Consider the following 19,680-nt stretch of genomic DNA (forward strand, 5'->3'; position numbering starts at 1 on the left):
CCACTCGTGGGCTACACTGTGCTGCATGCCCACATGACCAGCACGTGATCGATCCTGGAGTAGTGAGGAGCAGTGGGAAAGCAGGTTGCATCCTCTCGTATCATGTGAGGAGCAAAGTGCATAGAGGGATTCGCCACTGTCAGGCCACTCCTTCCACTGGGATCCATGGAAGCCACATGACTGGGCAAATGCCACATCACTGGGCTGTGAGGTGGAAGGGCACATGCATACCCTCCTACCTCACTTTTTTACCCTCACCAGGTACAAAACTGGGCTACCCAGTGGCTAGGGCCAGTTATGAGGATGGCCTCACTGTGCACCAGAAATACTGGTTATTTTTTCCCTTTTAAAAAAGTGTATACTTTATTCAGTTAGAAGATCTCCAATATGTCAATAAGAAACCAACTTTTGCTGAAGCAGATGAACAGGATTAATGTCCTTTACTCTTTTCAAATATTCATTTCTGTAGAGACCATGGCAGGGCATGGGCCACAAAAAGGCTGTTTAACCCTTATAAATATGTTTTTCAGTCTCAGCAATAAAAGAAAAGATCATCTTAGGAAGATGATTCCATTTTGCATTTATAGTGTGCCCATAGCAAGACTGCTAATAATATAATAGCTTCCGACAATAATGGATGGTCATTGAAAGAGAATTTTATCTCCTGTAGAAGTATTGTAGAATCAATAAATTATTATTGTATAAATTATTAAATCTATAGACAGAAAAGAATCATGATTTGAGTTCCTTCTCATTAATTTATTAAATGAGGACATAAACTCATTGTTATCGTCTGTCTATTAATTTAATAATTTATTGAATAATGGTTGCTGCTAGCACAGAGTTGAGTAGGATAGAATCCATCTCTGAAGTTATTTCAGCACTAATGAGTTTGACACAACATTAGTTCCTCTGCCCTTTTGTCAAATGTCTATACTCCGTGGGAAGCAAAAGACATTTTGGCTGAACTTGTACATAAGTTATTTTCCACAGCTCTCTCTTCCATTAGTAAACTAGCCTTATGAAGGAAACTGATAAGTAACTATGGACTCATTTGATTCAGTGTGGTGAGCAAGGTACTTATGGAGAGGCTTCATTAAATATACTTAGAACATTACATCACTGGGCTCTGTTCTTGACAATGCTATAGCTATGGGATGTGATCCTTGACATCTGTGGAACTTCAGTTTGCAATATTCTAAGCCCAGTGTGGCCTCTTTGTAAAGCTTGTGGAACTAATTTAAGATATAAATGAAAACTAGAGTGCTTACCTAACTTGAGAAAGCTGTTTGAGATCAATTGCTATATAAGTGCTGAGCATTCCATTAGCCAAGAAGATATAAATTTTTATCTCAGCTTCCCATAAAACTGATTTTACATATGACCAAAATGAAAAGCTACTATATCTACAAGAAGTCATTTAATATCATTTCCGGTGTTCTGAAATTATCTCATTTTATAGCTAGATCAGTGACTTCCTAATAGAACACTATGTGGTCATTCACCATAGCAATGTAAATTATGTAAAATAATAATACAAAACCCCTTCAACTATGATGCCAGTATTCTTGTGTTCAGGACTGAATGTTTCTTGCATGCTCTAATTCCAATTATATTTTGGAATTGCATTGGCCCTGATTGAATAAAGCAAGTAGAAACTGTGCATGGTTGACAGAAGTGCTAAAGAATCTGGCATGGGTATAACCCTCCTTCTAGCACCAAGGCTGTGTATTACATGAACACCACTGAAAAAAATCCCACTATTTTCTCTGATTGGATCATTCATGTATTCGAGGAGGAACTAAGAGCCCAACCACACAGTATGGGCAGGTTCTCAAGACTCACACAATGCTGTAGAAACAGAAAGGGGAGATTTTTAAGCTGTGTATGCTGCCAATTTCTGTTCATGAGAACCCAGAAAATTTTGGTGATACTGGGTCAGCACTATGCCAACCTGATTTTTAATGGAGACTGGTAATCTAGGATTTTATCCAGGGCTTCTGATCTCAGTTAACCTAAGAACAGACCTGCTGGATCAGGCCCAAGGCCTATCTAGTCTAACATTCTGTTTTACACAGTGCCTTTGAGAAGCCCACAGGCAAAAGTTGAGGGCATGCCCTCTCTCTTCAGTTGCAACCAGTATTTAAAAGCATCTTGCTTTTGAGGCTAGAGGTGACCTATAGTCATCAAACTAGTAGCCATTGATAGACCTGTTCATGCATTTCTCTAAGCCCCTTTTAAAGCCATCCAAGTTAGTGGCCATCACCATATCTCGTGGCAGAGAATTCAATAGATTATGTGTTGTGTGAAAAGTATTTCCTTTTATTGGTCCTAAATTTCCTGGCCATCAGCCTCATGGGAAGACCCCTTGGTTATAGTGTTGTGAGAAAGGGAGAAATTTTTCTCTCTGACCACTTTCTCTATGCATAATTTTATACACCTTTACCATGTCTCCCCGAAGTTGCCTCTTTTCCAAACAAAAAAGCCGCAGGTGCTAGGATAGCACGGTGCCACCCTGACATCGCTTAAAATTTCTGGGTTCTTAAAACTAGAAATCAAGAGTATGCATGGCTCACAAATCTCAAAAGGGACAGGCTCCACTTGAACCAAGATGGAACCAGACTTCTGGCACTTAAAATCAAGAAGGTCACAGATCAGCTTTTAAAATCATGCCTGGAGGGTTGCCAACAGGAACTGGGTGGTATCTGGTTCGACTAACAAAATCCCCTAAGGTGCGAGGGTGCACACGTTTTGGATAAACCAGAAGGGGACAGAGTAGAGCTAGGAGTTGAGCAGAAGGGAACACATGACAGCTTGCCAAAAAGGTCAAATGATGGTAAGGGCGATAGCACATGGCAACACCAGGTGAGGGACTTGGTGTATAGGTATCTATATACCAATGCCAGAAGTCTCTAAGTGAAGATGCGTGAACTGAAGAACACAGATGTGAGGGACTTCAGAAGAGAAAACCTCTCAAAAATGAGGGGGACGGTAAAAAGGAGGCTGAAAGGGAAAGTCGGGAGGGTCAAATTAATCCAGAACTCATGAAACATATCCAAAACCACAATACTAGCAGCTCAGTTGGAAAGAAGAGAAAAGGAAGGAACACAAATTCTGGCAAAAGAAATGCAGGGAGACAAGAAGGGATGCAAAAAGAGAGTTTGAAGTGTCAAGGGGAACAACAAAAACTTCTTTAAATATATCAGAAGTAGAAAACCTGCCAGGGAGGCGGTTCACCCCTTAGATCATGAGGCTATGAAAGGGATTATTAAGGAGGATAAGGAGAGTGCAGAAAAGCTGAATGAGTTCTTTAAATCTGTCTTCACAGCGGAGGATACTGATGATTTACCCTTCGGAAACAAGTTTCTCAGGCTTGGAGGCTGAAGAACTGGGCCATTTTAAGGAGACGAGAGAGGATGTTCTAAGCAATGATTTAGGGCATCCACCCAAGAGTTCTGAAAGAACTCAAATGTGAAATTGCTGATCTCCTAGCATAAATATGTAACTTTCCCCTCCAATCAGGCTCTGTGCCAGAGGACTGGAAAGTAGCCAATGTAACTCTGATTTTAAAAATGGGATCCAGGGGGGATCTGGGAAATTACAGGCTGGTCAGTTTAACTTTGATGCTGGGTAAATTGATGGAAAGCATACCTAAGGACAAAAACATATAGAAGAAAAGGCCTTGCTGAAGGAGAATCATCATGGCTTCTGCAAGGGCAAGGCTTGCCTCACTAATCTTTTGGAGTTCTTTGAGAGTGTCAATAGGTGATCCAGTTGGCATAGTACATAGTATACCTGGACTTCCAAAAAGCTTTTGGCAAATTTCCCTACCAAAAGCTCTTGAGTAAACTTCAGAGTCATGTGATAAGGTGACAGGTTCATGTGTTGATCGATAACTGGTTGAAGGACAGGAAACAGAGTGTAAATACAGTAAATTGACAGATTTCACAATGAAGGGAGGTAGGAAGTGGCGTCCCGCAAGGATCAGTACTGGGACCAGTGCTGTTTAACTTGTTCATAAATTATCTAGAAGTTGGGGTAAGGAGTGAAGTGTCCAGATTTTCAGATTACACTGAACTATTTAGGGTAGTGAAATCCACAACAGATTGTGCGGAGCTGCAAAAAGATCACTCCAAACTAGAGGAGTGGGTGACAAAATGGCAAATACGGTTCAAGGTAAGCAATTGTAAAGTGATACATATTGGGGCAAAAAGCCCCAACTTCACATATATGCTGATGGGATCTGAGCTGTGACTGACCAGGAAAAGCTGACCAGGTGACTGACCAGGATAGAGATCTTGGAGTCATGGTGGACAGCTCATTGAATGTTTTTACTCAGTGTGTGACAGCTGTGAAAAAGGCTAATTCCATGCGGGAAATCATTAGGAAGAGGATTGAAAATTTAAAAAAATGCTACTATTATAATGCCCTTATACAAATCTATGGTGCGGTTACATCTGGAGTAATGCGTATAGCTTCGATCACCGTATCTTTAGCAGGATATTGTAGAACTGGAAAAGGTGCAGAAGAGGGCAACCAAGATGACCAGGTGCTTGGAGCACCTTCCTTTTGAGGCTAGTGTTGGGGACGCCCCCCATTGGGGATGCCCCCCCAAAATTAGACCCAGAGCCACCAACCCAGAATTATATGGAACCCAGGCCTGTGTCTGATTCCATTTTATAAGAGTTCAATTAAATGCCTGAACTGAGGGTGAACTGACACCCAGACCTCATGAACTGTTCTGTGAAGGATGAGGTGATCCAGTATTGTATTGTGAAATGGGTACTCAAGGAAGCACAAAAGACAGGCCAGAACAATCCAAATGTTAAAATCTAACTCACTATCAGATAATGTCTGTGGAAGAGGCCAGGGGCTGATCTCCCCTTTCCTCTTGCAAGAAGTCTATGTTAATCTTTGTCAGTGATTGCTCTGCTATGCCCAAAGGGGATTACTCAGTTGCTGTCTAGAAATTCCACCCTAGGAGAACACCTATAGATTTAGTCCTTTTACTAACACCTTCTGGGACCAGGCCCAAAATCTGGGGACAAGAGAAGAGGCCCATTTGCAGCTCAAAGATGCAGATTTGCTTTGGTCCCCTCCCCAAGATAGCAGCTAACAGAAGATGGGATTAAGATCTCCCTGAACTGCCTGAATAATTTAAAAGACATTATCCCGAAGACATTATAACAGCAAGTTGTCACCTTTTGGGACCCAGGAAAGATGATGGGAGATCAAAGGAAGATACAACTATAGAGAATGAGGCTTACTGGACAGAAAGCTAGCAGTCTTGTGCCTACAAGCAATCTTGTGCCTACAAGCAAGATCTGCTCACGAGCAATCCCAGAGTTTGCTGCTAAGCCACGGGGCAACCAGCAGGAACTCTGTTTAAGGACAGGAACTGTCTGTGACTTCCACTGCGCAGTGAGAAGTCAAGGCTTCCCCAGCCATGGTACCTTCACTCTCTGCCTCGCTCTGAGCAAACTGTCTGCTTGACCACCAGAAGCCAGACCACCGCTCCCAAGTTGCTGTTCCCAGCCAAAGCCTCTCTCCTTCAGCTGAAAGATCCACTGTTCTCAAGCCTCTGATCCTGGTAATATGCCACCCCACAAGCCTTGGATCCCTCCACCCTTTCCCCTTCTTCTCCTTTCCCCTCATCCCTCTACTAATTCCTGATCTCCCCAAACCATGCCAGCCCTCAGCCTTCCTTACCCCCCCCCTCTTTTTTTCTGTCTATATCTGAATTGTATTAGGCTCTAGAAAGATTTAACACACACACATATGTTAGTTAGGAACACTGGGTGAATATTGGTGCTGGCTAGGGTTGAAATACTGTTAGTATATTGATAGAATGTTCTGCTCTCTGCTGAGCTAGATTGATGTTGTTATTCTTTTATACTCAATAAAGCCCATTGAATCATTTAGGATTGGTTTGATCTCCTTTCTTCCTTGCACCCAGATCCTACATGGTCACTATATAAAAGAACTTGGTCACTTGGTGACACTGATGAACCAGGCCTAATTTTGTATGCTAGCTAACAAGCATATTTAGTATACAAATCAGGCCTGGACCACAACACTAGGCTACAGCATCTGGGGCTCTTTACCCTGGAAAAGAGGTGACTAAGGGGAGACATGATCGAGGTGTATAAAATTATGCATGGAGTGGAGAAGGTGGAAAGACAGATTTTTTTTCTCCCTCTCTTGCAACACTAGAACCAGGGGTCACCCCATGAAACTGGAGGTCAGGAAATTTATGACTAACAAGAGGAAGTACTTTTTCACACATCACATAATTAATCTATGGAATCCTTTGCCATGGGATGTGGTGATGGCCACAGGCTTGGATGGCTTTAAAAGGTACTTAGACAAATTCACGGAGGACAGGTCTACCAATGGCTACTGGTCTGGTGACTGTGGGCCACCTCCATCCTCAGAGGCATGATGCCTCTCAAAACCAGTTGTAGGGGAACAACAGCAGGAGAGTGGACAGGCACAAACCTCTTGCCTGTGGGCTCCCCAGAGGCATCTGGTGGGCCACTATGTGAAACAGGATGATGGACTGGATAGTCCTTAGGCCTCATCCAGCAGGGCTGTTCTTATGTTCTGCTCTTTCCCATTTCTTCAGCACTGTGCAAATGGTGAAAATCCACCCAATATTAAGCATATCCTTAAAGCTGTTGTGTATACCTTTCTTTACTCAAGAGGAGTCACAGGAAGCCAAGTGATTTTGGAATTGTGGTATGGGAAAATATGCTTTAATCATTTGTTCCTGCCATGACCCTGATCTGGATTACCATACCATTGCTGCTAGTAGTTGTGGGGGGTGGGAAGCTCCAATCTGTATAACTGGAACTTTCCTCCTGGGGCAAAGAGCCGCTATGGTGAGTGGATGATAGTGTTCAGTACTGTGGTAGAGACAAAGTTCTGACCTGGATCAGGCCCCCCCCATGGCTCCTATTTAGTTAATGTTAAGTATGTCCATTCTAATGATGTGCTCAATAATGTAATGTAGTTTGGCTCCAAGTTCAGTCTGTTCTCTCATGACTTGCACTTGTGCCAAAAACAACAGAATCAACAATCTGCTTGGCATGGAGAGGGAACTGTCTTCCTGCCTTCATGCCTAACTGTCTTCTACTTATATTTTTATTTGAATATACCCAAGGTGGCATACAATACTAACACAACATAAACATAAATGAAAGTTCACTAAATACAGAGAAACATCAAATCACAACACACCATAACATCTAGCAACCCCCTCCCATGTTTACAATCAGCTCACAGTAAAAGTAAATCAGATATTACTGCTGTTCCTTCATACCGCCAGCCCTCCTATGAAAACCCGTCTGTAGCTTTCAGAACCCAGGAAATGTTTTGTGATAGAGAAAAGTTCATTTGGTAGTGAAATGACCTACCTAATGATGTGACTAAGAAGATTTGTTTTTTTTAGAGTTCATTCCATAAGAGTGGTGCCAAAACAAAAAAGAACCTAATCTTCACCCTTGCTGACCCTTCCAGTAGAGTTGAGGGCAGAGCCTCCCCAGCAGAATAGGAAGAACATACAAGATATTGTAGTCCATTTTGGACTGCAGAGGGCACACAACCCATACTTGTGGATATGTCTTAGTTTATTTTTTGTGCTATTCCACAATAATAGCAATAGCAATAGCAATAGCACTTACATTTATATACCGCTCTATAGCCGGAGCTCTCTAAACGGTTTACAATGATTTAGCATATTGCCCCCAACATTCTGGGTACTCATTTTACCGACCTCGGAAGGATGGAAGGCTGAGTCAACCTTGAGCTCCTGGTCAGGATCAAACTTGTAACCTTCTGGTTACAGGGCAGCAGTTTTACCACTGCGCCACCAGGGGCTCATCAATAAAATAATGTCACAAAACTGTACAGTCAAGGTGAAGCTGAGCTCACAGGGAGTTCATGAGAAGCAAGCCAGGCAGTGGTCTGGAGTGGAGAGCCAGACAAATGGGCTGTCAGTCTAGACCAGGGTTGAGAACCAGAATCAGGAATCAGGGCTGGTCAGATAAAAAAATTTCAGAACCCTGGAAAGGTCCCATGGAGAAGCCATCTTGTTCCAACAAGGGCTTCTTCTTCTTCTTCTTCTTCTTCTTCTTCTTCTTCTTCTTCTTCTTCTTCTTCTTCTTCTTCTTCTTCTTCTTCTTCTTCTTCTGAAGGATAATGGCGTACCAGGACCGTAAGGTCCCACTAACGCCACCTGCTAGATGTCCATAAAGAACTCAAGTGTCCAGAGAAAAATAGATTTACAAATGTTCAAATAAACGGGACGACTTGAGAAAACAATACAAGAGAGAGGTAGCTAACTTCCAATTCCGACGATCCAAAAACAACGCTCGAAGAGACCTACCGCTAAAACCAGCGGATTGAAGAGAGAGAGAGAAACATACACGAGTGTCACTGAATCGAATACAATCCCACAAAAGGTGGTCCACAGTCTCAGACACTCCACAGAGCAAGCACAAATCATCCCCTTGGTAGAAAAGCAGCCTTTATGTACTCTGGATTACCCACAGTTCTTGCCCCTTTGATGAGGAATGCAGAGGCTTAAAGGACTAGCCCTCTGGCCTAGAGCGTGGCATGTCACCCCTCCATTGTCTCTAACTGGGTGTCTGCAGTGGTGGATAAGCTCATAAGAACACAAGACCCTCAGTGGTGAGGGTGCTGGCTTCTCAGCCACATCTGATTCAGGGACCTCTAGTCCAAGAATATCTGGATCAGGAGGTCCTTGACTGCCAGAATTGTTAGTGTTAGGGTCCCAGTTTGTTTGTTTGTTTGTTTGTTACATTTATATCCCGCTCTACCTCCAAGGAGCCCAGAGCGGTGTACTACATACTTGAGTTTCTCCTCGCAACAACCCTGTGAAGTAGGTTAGGCTGAGAGAGAAGTGACTGGCCCAGAGTCACCCAGCTAGTCTCATGGCTGAATGGGGATTTGAACTCAGGTCTCCCCAGTCCTAGTCCAACACTCTAACCACTAAGTGCCTTGGCCTTTTGTGTTTCTGGATTCTTTGACCCAGCTGGCCTGTTTCTTGTTGAATTAGTGATCAGATCACTGTTGGTGGTCTGGGTCATAACAAGAATAACTTACAGTGTGATTTCTGTGTGTGTCTGCAGTATGAGTCACAATGCTGTTTCTAACTAACCACCCAGAGGCAATCATCAAAATATCACATGCAAAAAGCTGTTAAAGAAATTCACCAAACAGAAAATTTACTGGGCTATAACTGCTGTAGCTTTTATTGAGCAAATGAAACATATGAAGATGCCCAATGCAACCTTAATAAATTAAAGAAACAAGCTGTGGCATGTTTGTTCTCACATAAACAGGATCCAATGAATAGCTGTATAAACCAATAAAGGCCTCTCCACTCCCTGTGTTTTTACTCCAGTGAAACATTAAGCACCATCTCATAAACACTACCTTTGGCTACAAGAGTGATGGTAGACTCTTTTGGTACTTATGTAAGCAGATCTAAATCCCTACTTAGGATAATATTTGTTTTAAGCACATGTCAGAATGGTTTCTTCTCTGGGACTGAACGTCTACAGCAGCAACAAAACAGAAGTAGTCATGTAAGGAATTGCTTTGAAACATACTGTACTGTAACACATTCTGAAGATGTTTGTTCAAAAGTTCTTTTCCTTTTTTTTCCTTATCCGTATTAGCTGTATCCACAAAATACAGATCATTTGCCTTATTAACTATTATTTACTTACTTACTGTGTTTATATACTACCCCATATAAAATATATTTTAGTTTACAAATTAAAACCTTAAATTAAGAGGTTCTCCTGCAGCTGCCACCAACTCATCTGGTGGCTACTTGGGAACGGGCCTTATCTGTTCCACTCCTAGACTTTGGAATGTGCTTCCTGTTGAAATAAGAACCTCCCCATCTTTGGCAACTTTTAAAAAGGCACTGAAGACACATTTAATTACCCAGGCTTTTAATTAGATTTATAGTTTAAAATGGTTTTAATACTGGGTTTAAAATGTTTTTAATCTTTTAAATGATTTTAATTGTTAATTGATTTAATGTTCTAAATGATTTTAATTGTAAACTGCCCAGAGACACAAGTTTTGGGCAGTATAGAAACATTTTGAATAAATAAATAAATAAATAAAATACAATACAATACGGAGAATAATTGTGGTATTCACAAACAAAAACAACATCTGAACAGATTTTTTTTTGATGCACTGTTCAGTAAGATAGCACATGTTTGAATCCAAATGCTGGTTTCCAAATTCTAGCTTCCAAATGCTGGTTTCATTACAAAGACCTAACTTTTGAAATCCGTTCAAGAATATTGTTTTGTGTAGTATAGAAAGTTTGGAATGCACCTGCTCTATGGTTCTGCTCTATCCAAAACCACATGATAGCTCAAACCTTAGAATAGTGTACCAATGGGAATTGCATCGAAGGGAAGAGCGTGTTGAATGGAACACTGAGAAATCCAATGATAAAATTAAAATTATTTATAACATTAAAATCATAGTGGTTTCAAGAGATTACAGTGGTATACACAAATCCATTTTACAATCCCCCCATTCAAGTAAAACTCCCGGTGAATCTGTGTAATGTGGAACCGTTTGTGTAATGTGGAACATTGTACTACATTCTGAATGACTTGAGATGCCTCCTATTCAAGTCCACCAAAGATGCTATTAGATTTCCATAGAAGTAGAAGCACTCTTAGGAGTAGGATCCTTAACTGAACATTTACCTGAATACTAACCTATATGTTTGTAAGCAAAGCAATGCACAGGAATAAACTGCTAACACAGCTCTTTGTTTCTTTGTTCTATCTATCTATCTATCTATCTATCTATCTATCTATCTATCTATCTATCTATCTATCTATGTAAAATATTTGTATCCTGTCCCTCCAGTGCAATACTGCTTGGGGTGGCTAACAGAGACAATAAAACTAATAAAACAATATACAATTAATACAATTCAATTCAAAACAAAACCCAATTTCAACCAGAATTGCACTAAAAAAATTACTAGAAGTAGACAGGAATAACAATTAAAATGCCTCCCTGAATATATGGATCTTCTAGTGCTTTTTAAAAACCCTGAAGGAGAATCCTGGCCTTATGTGGGGTGAGTGCCCTGGTAGGAGACCCATGCTTAGGCCTCAGAATCGGGTCAGTGGACGGGGAGGTTGCTTCACCTTTGGTCCTTGGCTCACGATAACCTTTGGCAACACCATGCTGTTTAGGGGACTATCTACTGGCATTATTGGTCAGATCTCCCTAAAATAGGGTGTTGCAATCTGGGTATCCTTTGCAGCAGGCAGGCCAAGTGTCTCCTGCAAAGGAAAAGAAGCATGTCCCTGCTTAAAGGAGAACTGTCTGCTGGACCGGCTGATTGTTGGCTGTGGCTGCTGCTCCTGCCACTAAGTGGCATCTGATGACGTTGCCTAGTCATGCGTCCCTGCTGGGATCTCAGGTAGTTTCTCCAATGTTTCCTGAGCCAAGTGTGGGAGAGGATATGCTTAGCTAAGATGCAGGGACATTGATTGTCCAGGACACAACCTGGGTGCAGCCACATGCTGACAAGGGAGCATGGTGAAGCTCATCTGGGAGGGCATTTCAACCTGAAGAGCCACAACCGAAAAGGCCTGGACTCATTAAAGCCAGGAAGTAATGAATACATTCAAAAGCTGACAAATGCAGCATTGTAACCAGTTAACAAGGAGTGTACAAAAAGGGAGTGAGAGAAAAAGAATAAGCAAAAGGATAAATATCAAAATATGTTACCAGTTACCCGCACATGGGTTGTAAGTGTGATTTATTAGAATAACCCCGGAGGAACAGGCTTACTTGTCATAAATTCATAGGCGATATATATTTCTCTTATGCTAATTGATCACCATTTTCCTTTCATGCTAAAAAATAAACACTTCATCACACTAGAGCTTCAAGTAGGGGAAATGGATCTTATTCAAAGGTGAAGATTAAAAGTTACAGGAATTTGCATTTTTATGCCACCTGAATGCAGATACTGTAGCACTGTCTTTAGATCCAGATCACAATTAATGGCTGGGAAGATAGAGAGTCCCCTCAGGGTACACCGTTTAAATAAGGAAATGTCAATGTCTCCTTCAGACTGAGCTAATTTGGTGCAAGATTTAATAGTGATGGTCCCAGGTACTGAAGCTGCTGAGAAATGTAACATCAGAAGGATGGATGCTTTCTTTATTCAAGCTCAGGACATCTGGCCATAATGCTATGCAACAGAATCACAGAAGTTCTCTGTTTAAGAGAATTTAAACCAGTCGTGAGCAGTTCAAGGACAATCATTTCCAATAAAATTGGAGACATTGTAGTATGAATCCAAAAACTAGGATAGCTGATAGTCAAAACAGCTGACATAAAGGGCTGTGCTTTTTGACCAAAACAGATCTGAGATTATTATCATTTGCATACAAATTTCCAAAGATTCAGGTCAGAGGGTTCATTAGTCCTGGCTTTGGATTAATCTGCAGCGTTTGCATTATAATATGTGCACTTGTATGATTGATTGATTGATTAAGTGCCATCAAGTCAGTGTCGACTCTTAGCGACCACATAGATAGATTCTCTCCAGGATGATCTGTCTTCAACTTGCCTTTAAAATCTCTCCGTGGTGCATTCATTGCTGTCATAATTGAGTCCATCCACCTTGCTGCTGGTCATCTTCTTCTTCTCTTTCCTTCAACTTTCCCCAGCATTATAGACTTCTCAAGGGAGCTGGGTCTTCACATAATGTGTCTGAAGTATGATAGTTTGAGCTCGATCATTTGTGCCTTGAATGAAAATTCTGGACTGATTTGTTCTATGATCCATTTGTTTGCTTTCCTGCTGTCCATGGTATCCTCAAAAGTCTTCTCCAGCACCAAAGTTCAAAAGCGTCAATGCTTTTTCTATCTTGCTTCTTCAAAATCCAGCTTTTGCATCCATAGAGTGTCAGCTGGGATGACGTTCACACTTTGGGTGACCCTACTGGCATACTTCGCTCATCCCTCCCAGGAACACCCCCCTCCCCAGCCACAATGAGGCAGCATAGCAGGACTTTGGGTGTGGGTGTACTTGTATAGACAGACCTATTCAGACGTCTACGGAACCATAACAAAAACTGAACTACAAATAGTAATGTGTTATGGTAAGTGTTGGGGTGGAGGGTGGGGAGGGATGAATCATCAGCATTATCAAGACAGAGTGGGACTAATAGTAGAGTATTGCTTCGTATAATTCATAGTAGATGAATTACAATGTAAAATTAAGTGATTTGAATTACACATCATGGCCGCATTGGCATGTGATGTGAACCCACAGTTAAACGGAGGTTGAAACTCTGTTACGTCCGAATGTGTGCAACTATGGTTTTGCAGCAAAAGCAACTTGTGGTTTGCCTCACCAAACTCCAGTTTGAACCTTTGGTTTCTAGTGAGTTTCGTCACTCTAACCTGAGGTTTTTGTGGTGGCATCATTACATCTGAACATGAATGGTGCCATAACTGTTGTTTCATTCACTTTCTGGAGCTGTAATCATAGAGTTGGTGGCACAGACTAACCCAGGATTGTGCCCACTCCATGCCTGTAGGGCTTCTCTCTGCTGCTCTCTGAACACTTGTCCTGCCCCACAGTCTCTGACACAACAAAGCAGTTGCCCAGCAACATCCCACCCCACGCTTGTCAGCCTGTCAAATGGCAAAGTCACACAGAGGCATGCCCTCTTCCCACTCTGCCCCTTGCTCCCACCTCCTGGGGTCAGGATGGCAAGATGGGCAATAAGTGCTTTGCTCTCCAAAATGAAGAAACAAAGGTGTAGATTCACAAGCACTTGCCCTCCAGGTGGCAACAGAGCATAAGGATGACAACATATGGCAGGGTGGTGATACCCGGGGTCAGATTTAAAAGGCAGCCCCAAGAAGGAATTCTTGAATGCCTCTGGTCTACTTTTTGTACAGTGGTTTTGGAGAAGGGGGCCTCAGCCTCTTCCCCTTGGAGTAATGTGTGCAGTCCCTAGACTTACTCATGAGAATGGCTGGGCAGCAGGATCAGCACTGCCCCAGTAAAAGGGGTGATTTGGCATATGTGATCAGGATGGATGCTGTTCCTGAGTGGACCACTCACTCATGAGGACACGGGGATACCCCTTCACAACTCATGAGAAAACCCATCTGTGGGGACAGAGTCATGAATAATGTGTGATGACAACCTCTTCTCTCACGGACCACTTTCTCGCAAGAGTGTCAGGCTATGAGTACAAATATGATGAGTGTTTATATACTGCTCTTCAACAAAAGCTCCTAGAATGGTTTACATAGATATAAATAAATAAATAAAATGGCTCCCTTTCCCCACAGGGATCACAATCTAAAAAAGAAACAGGGGCCCCTTTGGGGGGTTTGCTCAACTTATGAGCGCACAGTCTGATGGAAGACTAAAGGTTTTGATGAGTGTAAGGTCCTCCCCAGTAGATTGGCCCTCTCATGACAGTGCTAGTCCCCTGACAGCCAGCTGCCATGTGGGCAGGAGTGTGGTTTGGTCCCCATGGACTGCTTTGCCAGGGTGAACACTCACAAAAGCATCCGTGGTCATAGCAGGCCAGACCCCAGGATCCTTTGCCCTCCCTCATATACATATGACCTCCTAGGAAGTCATTTGTTCCCTACCCTTTCCCAAATAACAGGAAAATAGTAACTTTCAAGATCCCCCACCCCCCCAATAATTGTGCTTATACACGACAGTTTTGTTTCAGGGCTCTTACAAGGGCGGGCGTGAAATCACTGTCAGAAGAAAGGCTTGCATAGCATGGCATTTGAATGCATTTAATTGCCCTTTGCCTGCTGAGGGTAGGCAGACCATTCCGAAAAGGCACAAACACACTCAGCATGTCGCCTTGAAGACTGTGCCAATGGCTGCTGCCCTGGTGACATGCTGTTGCCTTGCCCACAGTCTGGTGATATGAACACTATGGAGCTTCTTTGGCAGACCAGGAAGAGAACGGGGTTCCCCTGCCCTGAAAATGGATGTTGCTGGAACACAGTTGAATGAATGTCTGTGATGCAATTCACAGTTACAAAAATTAACCTCTGCTCCGTCAACTTCCAGTTTCATGTTACGTGTGAATGCAGTCCATGTTTCTTCAGGTCATAAGTTTCAGTGCCCAAGCACATGCTTCCACTGTGTTTCTTCTGATTTTTTTTCCAGTGTTGTTGTTTTCAGTTCAGTTATCTTGTAGCTAGACAAACATTTGGAAGGCCTCTTATAATGTGCATTTTTAGATGTTGTTTTCGGAGAACCAATGATGGACTGAGTGAGATGGAGGGAAGCCATGATGAACTCGCCCTACTTGACTGGGCACCACCGGCCCTCCTGAGCCCTGCGGGAGCTGATCCAACTCCCACCCTGGTGGGGGAAGTCTGCAGCTGGCTCTCCAGTGACTGGGAGATTATGCTGTGGTGAAATGGCATAATCTCGTGAGAAGCTGAGCAACTCTTGCAAGACATTGAGCTGAAGTCTCATGAGACAGACCCACGTGACGGAGGCTATATAAAGCAGACTCGGCCCATGATGAGGGGCCAGTTTAGGATGAGGGCTGTAGAAGGCAGGAAACTAATGAGTCCTCCTGGGGCAAAGAGGCATCATAACGACTGGCCAGCTTGTGAGGTTGACAGGCAGGTTGGGTTATCAGTCTGTCTTGGCCAGTACTCTAAGGCCCAGGATCTTCTGCTGTCAATAGCCCCGCCACTTGTGAGTACCACAGTTTTGGTTCAAAAGAAAATTCTACAGACTATTCAAATGGAACTAGCCACATTTCTGGAGACTACCAATTCAAATTGTAAGCAGCCATGTTCCTTATATACTATAGGAACCATCTTGACAATTTTAAAAATTCACCATGTTTGAGACATAAACATGTTCTATGCATCTGTAAATGAAAGCAGACCCTGTTATAGGCTTTAGGGGTACAGATCCCCTTTTAAGCATTTGAGGTGAATTCCACCATCATCTTACTGAATTCCACCCAAATATATCCCCCCCCCAAAAAAAAGTTTAAGGGAGGAGTTGCTCCTCAAGCTTTCCCTCTGTCTACACTCCCTATGGTCTTGTAAAGTAGCACTTAGCAATAGCAATAGCACTTACATTTATATACCGCTCTATAGCCGGAGCTCTCTAAGCGGTTTACAATGATTTAGCATATTGTCCCCCAACATTCTGGGTACTCATTTTACCGACCTCGGAAGGATGGAAGGCTGAGTCAACCTTGAGCCCCTGGTCAGGATCGAACTTGTAACCTTCTGGTTACAGGGCGGCAGGTTTTTTTACCACTGCACCACCAGGGGCTCTTACCATTGATGTCTTTCAGTTTGGAGCATGGATAGTCTCTGTCCAATGCCAAGAGTTTATAAAGGTCCTGCATCTAGACCTGAATGTAGGAAAGGAGGCATCCCCTCCCATTGCATGAAGGAGAGACGCGTTTCCAAATGCAGGGTGTTTAAACTCCCAGCTCTTTCAACTGACTTGCCCTACAGTGTACCAGGAGGTTAAAGAAAATATATGGTTTATTGATATACCATAGTGGATATCAATATTGATATACCAAGATATAAATCCTGGAGGAATGGTTGTAGCTTATCTCTTTTCTCCAGTGGAGCTTGTTTAATAGTAATAACTGGGTTGGAGGGAGGGGATTCTATAGTAGATGTATTCCACTGCCTTGGACAGAACAAGTTGGGTAAGAATTCAGAGGTTCTCCAAGGATTTGTCCTTATGGAAGAACTTTGTGTATCTGCTTTTCCTTATACAATACTATGTCCTAACACAAACTCTTATCTCTGACATTTCTTTATCTAAAAAAACAACAACAAACCAGTTTAATCAGATTGAGTAACAGCAATATGGCACTTTAATTAACATTAATAAATTAGAGAGAAAAGAAGACAATTTCAGTGCATGACAATATCAGCTGTCTAGTCATAGCAGCAATGTGACATTAGTGAAAGAGCTCAAAGGAAAAGCACCTGTCTCTCAGGCCTAACAAATTCCTCTGGGACATAGAGAAGTCAGAAGACATTAACTTCCTGCAGTGTTTTCAAGAATCATGGTAACATTAGAGAACAATAGGTTGTAGGCTATATAAGAAGTAAAAGCTACATAGGAAATGAAGTTCAGTACATGACATTGGGCCAGTAACTTATTTCTCAGCCTAACCTACCTCACAGTATTGTTGTGAAGAAAAAATAATCATTTACTAGGGATGTGCAAAAAATTTTGGGCACAGAACGATCTGTTGCCCAATCCCCCTGAAATTGGGGTGGTAGCCTGCACCCATTAGGCACTACCACCCCACCCCACTCCTTTTGCCCAGATCCCATGCTATGCCCCCGAACTGCCCCAAAGTCACTAAAACTTAAAAAATTCGCCAAAAATCAGCCCTTTGCCCAATCCCCCTGAAATTGGGGTGGTAGACTCCACCCATTGGGCACTACCACCCCACCCCAAAATTTTGCCCCTGGGCCCCTTTTTACCCACCCAAATCGATTCGGATTCAGATTCGGATTAAATCTGAATCCAAACTGAATCAAGGGTGATTCGGGTGACCCAGATTCGGCCACAAAACAGAACAGGGGTGATTCGGTTCGGGTCCGAGCCGAATCACCCAAAAACCCAAATTGCACACCCCTATCGTTTACTGTATAGTGCCCTGAGCTCCTTGAAGGAAGAACAGGCTATAAATGTAATAAATGTATATAAGAGCACTGTTATTTACCTGAATCCAAGACTAGGTTTTTCCCAAGTTCTTTCATGGTAGAAAACAGGGGGTCATCTTAAATTCAGAGTCTTCTTCCTTAACAGTTAAAAAAGGGTATAACCTATATATAACCTCTGTTTTTTAAGGGGCTCATCTTAAATTCAATGAGGTTATTCACACATGTGTGCAAAACCAGGCTAAGGGAGCCCAGCCTGGTTTTGCATGCACATGTGAAGCACTAGGATCAGGCCTCTAGGATCCCGGTGTCCCCACAGTGGCAAACCAACCTATAAAGCCTCCTCTCAAAATCCTTTGAGTGATTGTATGTCAGCCATGATCTGGGAGGCAGACTCAGGGAGAGAGATCCCCAAAATGCACTGAGTGCTTGCACGGTGCATTATTGGAGCTCGGGGGGGAGGGGCATGGGTGGTGCATCCGAGCACTCCAACCCTCAGAGCTACTGCTCATCTGGGTGGGCAATTTGCCCACCCAGAAGGAAGGCAGATTGCTCATGTGCAGGGAGGTAAGCGCTTTAGGGCTTCCTCCCGGCAAATCAAGTAGCCCTTTCTCACAGGTTGTGAGAAAGGGCTCAGAGACTTGTTTTCACATAAATACATTAGGTTAATCAATTGAACTTATCTGTGCATAAATGTGCACAGGTTGCATCCATTATTTACTTATGGAGTCTAGTATTAAATTGATGTAGTCAGTGCAAATAATTAGTATCATCATTAATATATCATTAACATTGATAATAGTTAAAATTAACAATGTATATCTCCTAAGCAGTATTATACATGTGAAGCACCAGAAATGGGTATACTTATATAACTATACAGATTAGTTATGAGGCCAGATATGTGTAATGAGGATACAAGGATATCATTTGTAATGAGATTCTGAGATGAAAATGAATGACAGTTTTGATATGACCACTGGTGGTATTTATACATGTACACTTTGGATGTTACTCTTTTTTAACAAATCAGATATTCACCCAGTTCCTTTTCTATTACATTTCTGTATTTTCATCTCAACAGGAATGAATGTGAAGCATAAATGATACCTGCATTTTAGCAGAAAAATGGGCAGCAAGTCTAACATATATATCTTGTTTCAATGATCACAAGGTATGTTTATCAGGGTTGATAAGGTGGTTTTCTGAGGAGAATATGACCCTGTTCATGTATGCATATTCATCATTTAATGACTGTCATATCAAGTGATGGACTTGTATGTTTAAAATAGCCATTGCATATCAAGCACCACAAACAGAGATGTTTCAAACACAATAATTGCCAATAGACCAGTTCACACATGTAGCTCAAAACTTTTACTAGATTATTTGATATTAGATAATCTTGCCAACATTGCTGTATGTTTGTCCCTGATGAAGGTGCATCAGCAAAAATGCACTGGGCATCTAGAGATTATATCTCCACAATAAACTTCATATACCATATAGCATCCTATCAGAGTTTATTTCCTGTTTTCCTTCTGCTACTCTTTGAAGCTATTCACACGAGCAGAAAATAGAGTGACCCCATGCAAACGACCTTTACCCTATTTCAAGCCTCACAGCAAACACACGTGCATTTGGTGAAGCCTCGGCAGTGAATATGAGAGACTGATGACCGGCTTTTACAGGGTTCTCTTCAAGCAGTCAGCCACTGCTTGCAATGTTGGTCCTCCAGCCCCCTGAGTGGCTGGCGGGGGGGTCACATTACCCAAGGAGAACAGTCAGAGGGCTCCAAGCTGCAGTCCTGCTTTGTAGCTCTCTGAGTGGTAGCCTCAGTTAACCCTTTCCTGGCAATTGCAGCACTGTCAAAAGAACTGAATTCCGTCCTGATGGCCAAAAGGAGAGAGAAGAGAGCAACTGCAGCTGCCAA

At 42.4% G+C, this 19,680-nt stretch overlaps 1 long non-coding RNA gene across 1 annotated transcript in view; it reads left to right on the plus strand.

Annotated features, from left to right (window-relative positions):
• The window catches only part of LOC128349431 (uncharacterized), a 51,024-nt gene that overhangs the window by 9,188 nt on the left and 22,156 nt on the right, over positions 1 to 19,680 (plus strand). The window contains exon 2 of the long non-coding RNA XR_008318810.1: positions 18,832 to 18,921. This is a non-coding gene — a long non-coding RNA (uncharacterized LOC128349431). The remainder of the gene's footprint in view (positions 1 to 18,831; positions 18,922 to 19,680) is intronic.

The sequence above is a fragment of the Hemicordylus capensis genome, chromosome 3, assembly GCF_027244095.1.
Source record: "Hemicordylus capensis ecotype Gifberg chromosome 3, rHemCap1.1.pri, whole genome shotgun sequence".
Lineage (NCBI taxonomy): Eukaryota > Metazoa > Chordata > Lepidosauria > Squamata > Cordylidae > Hemicordylus > Hemicordylus capensis.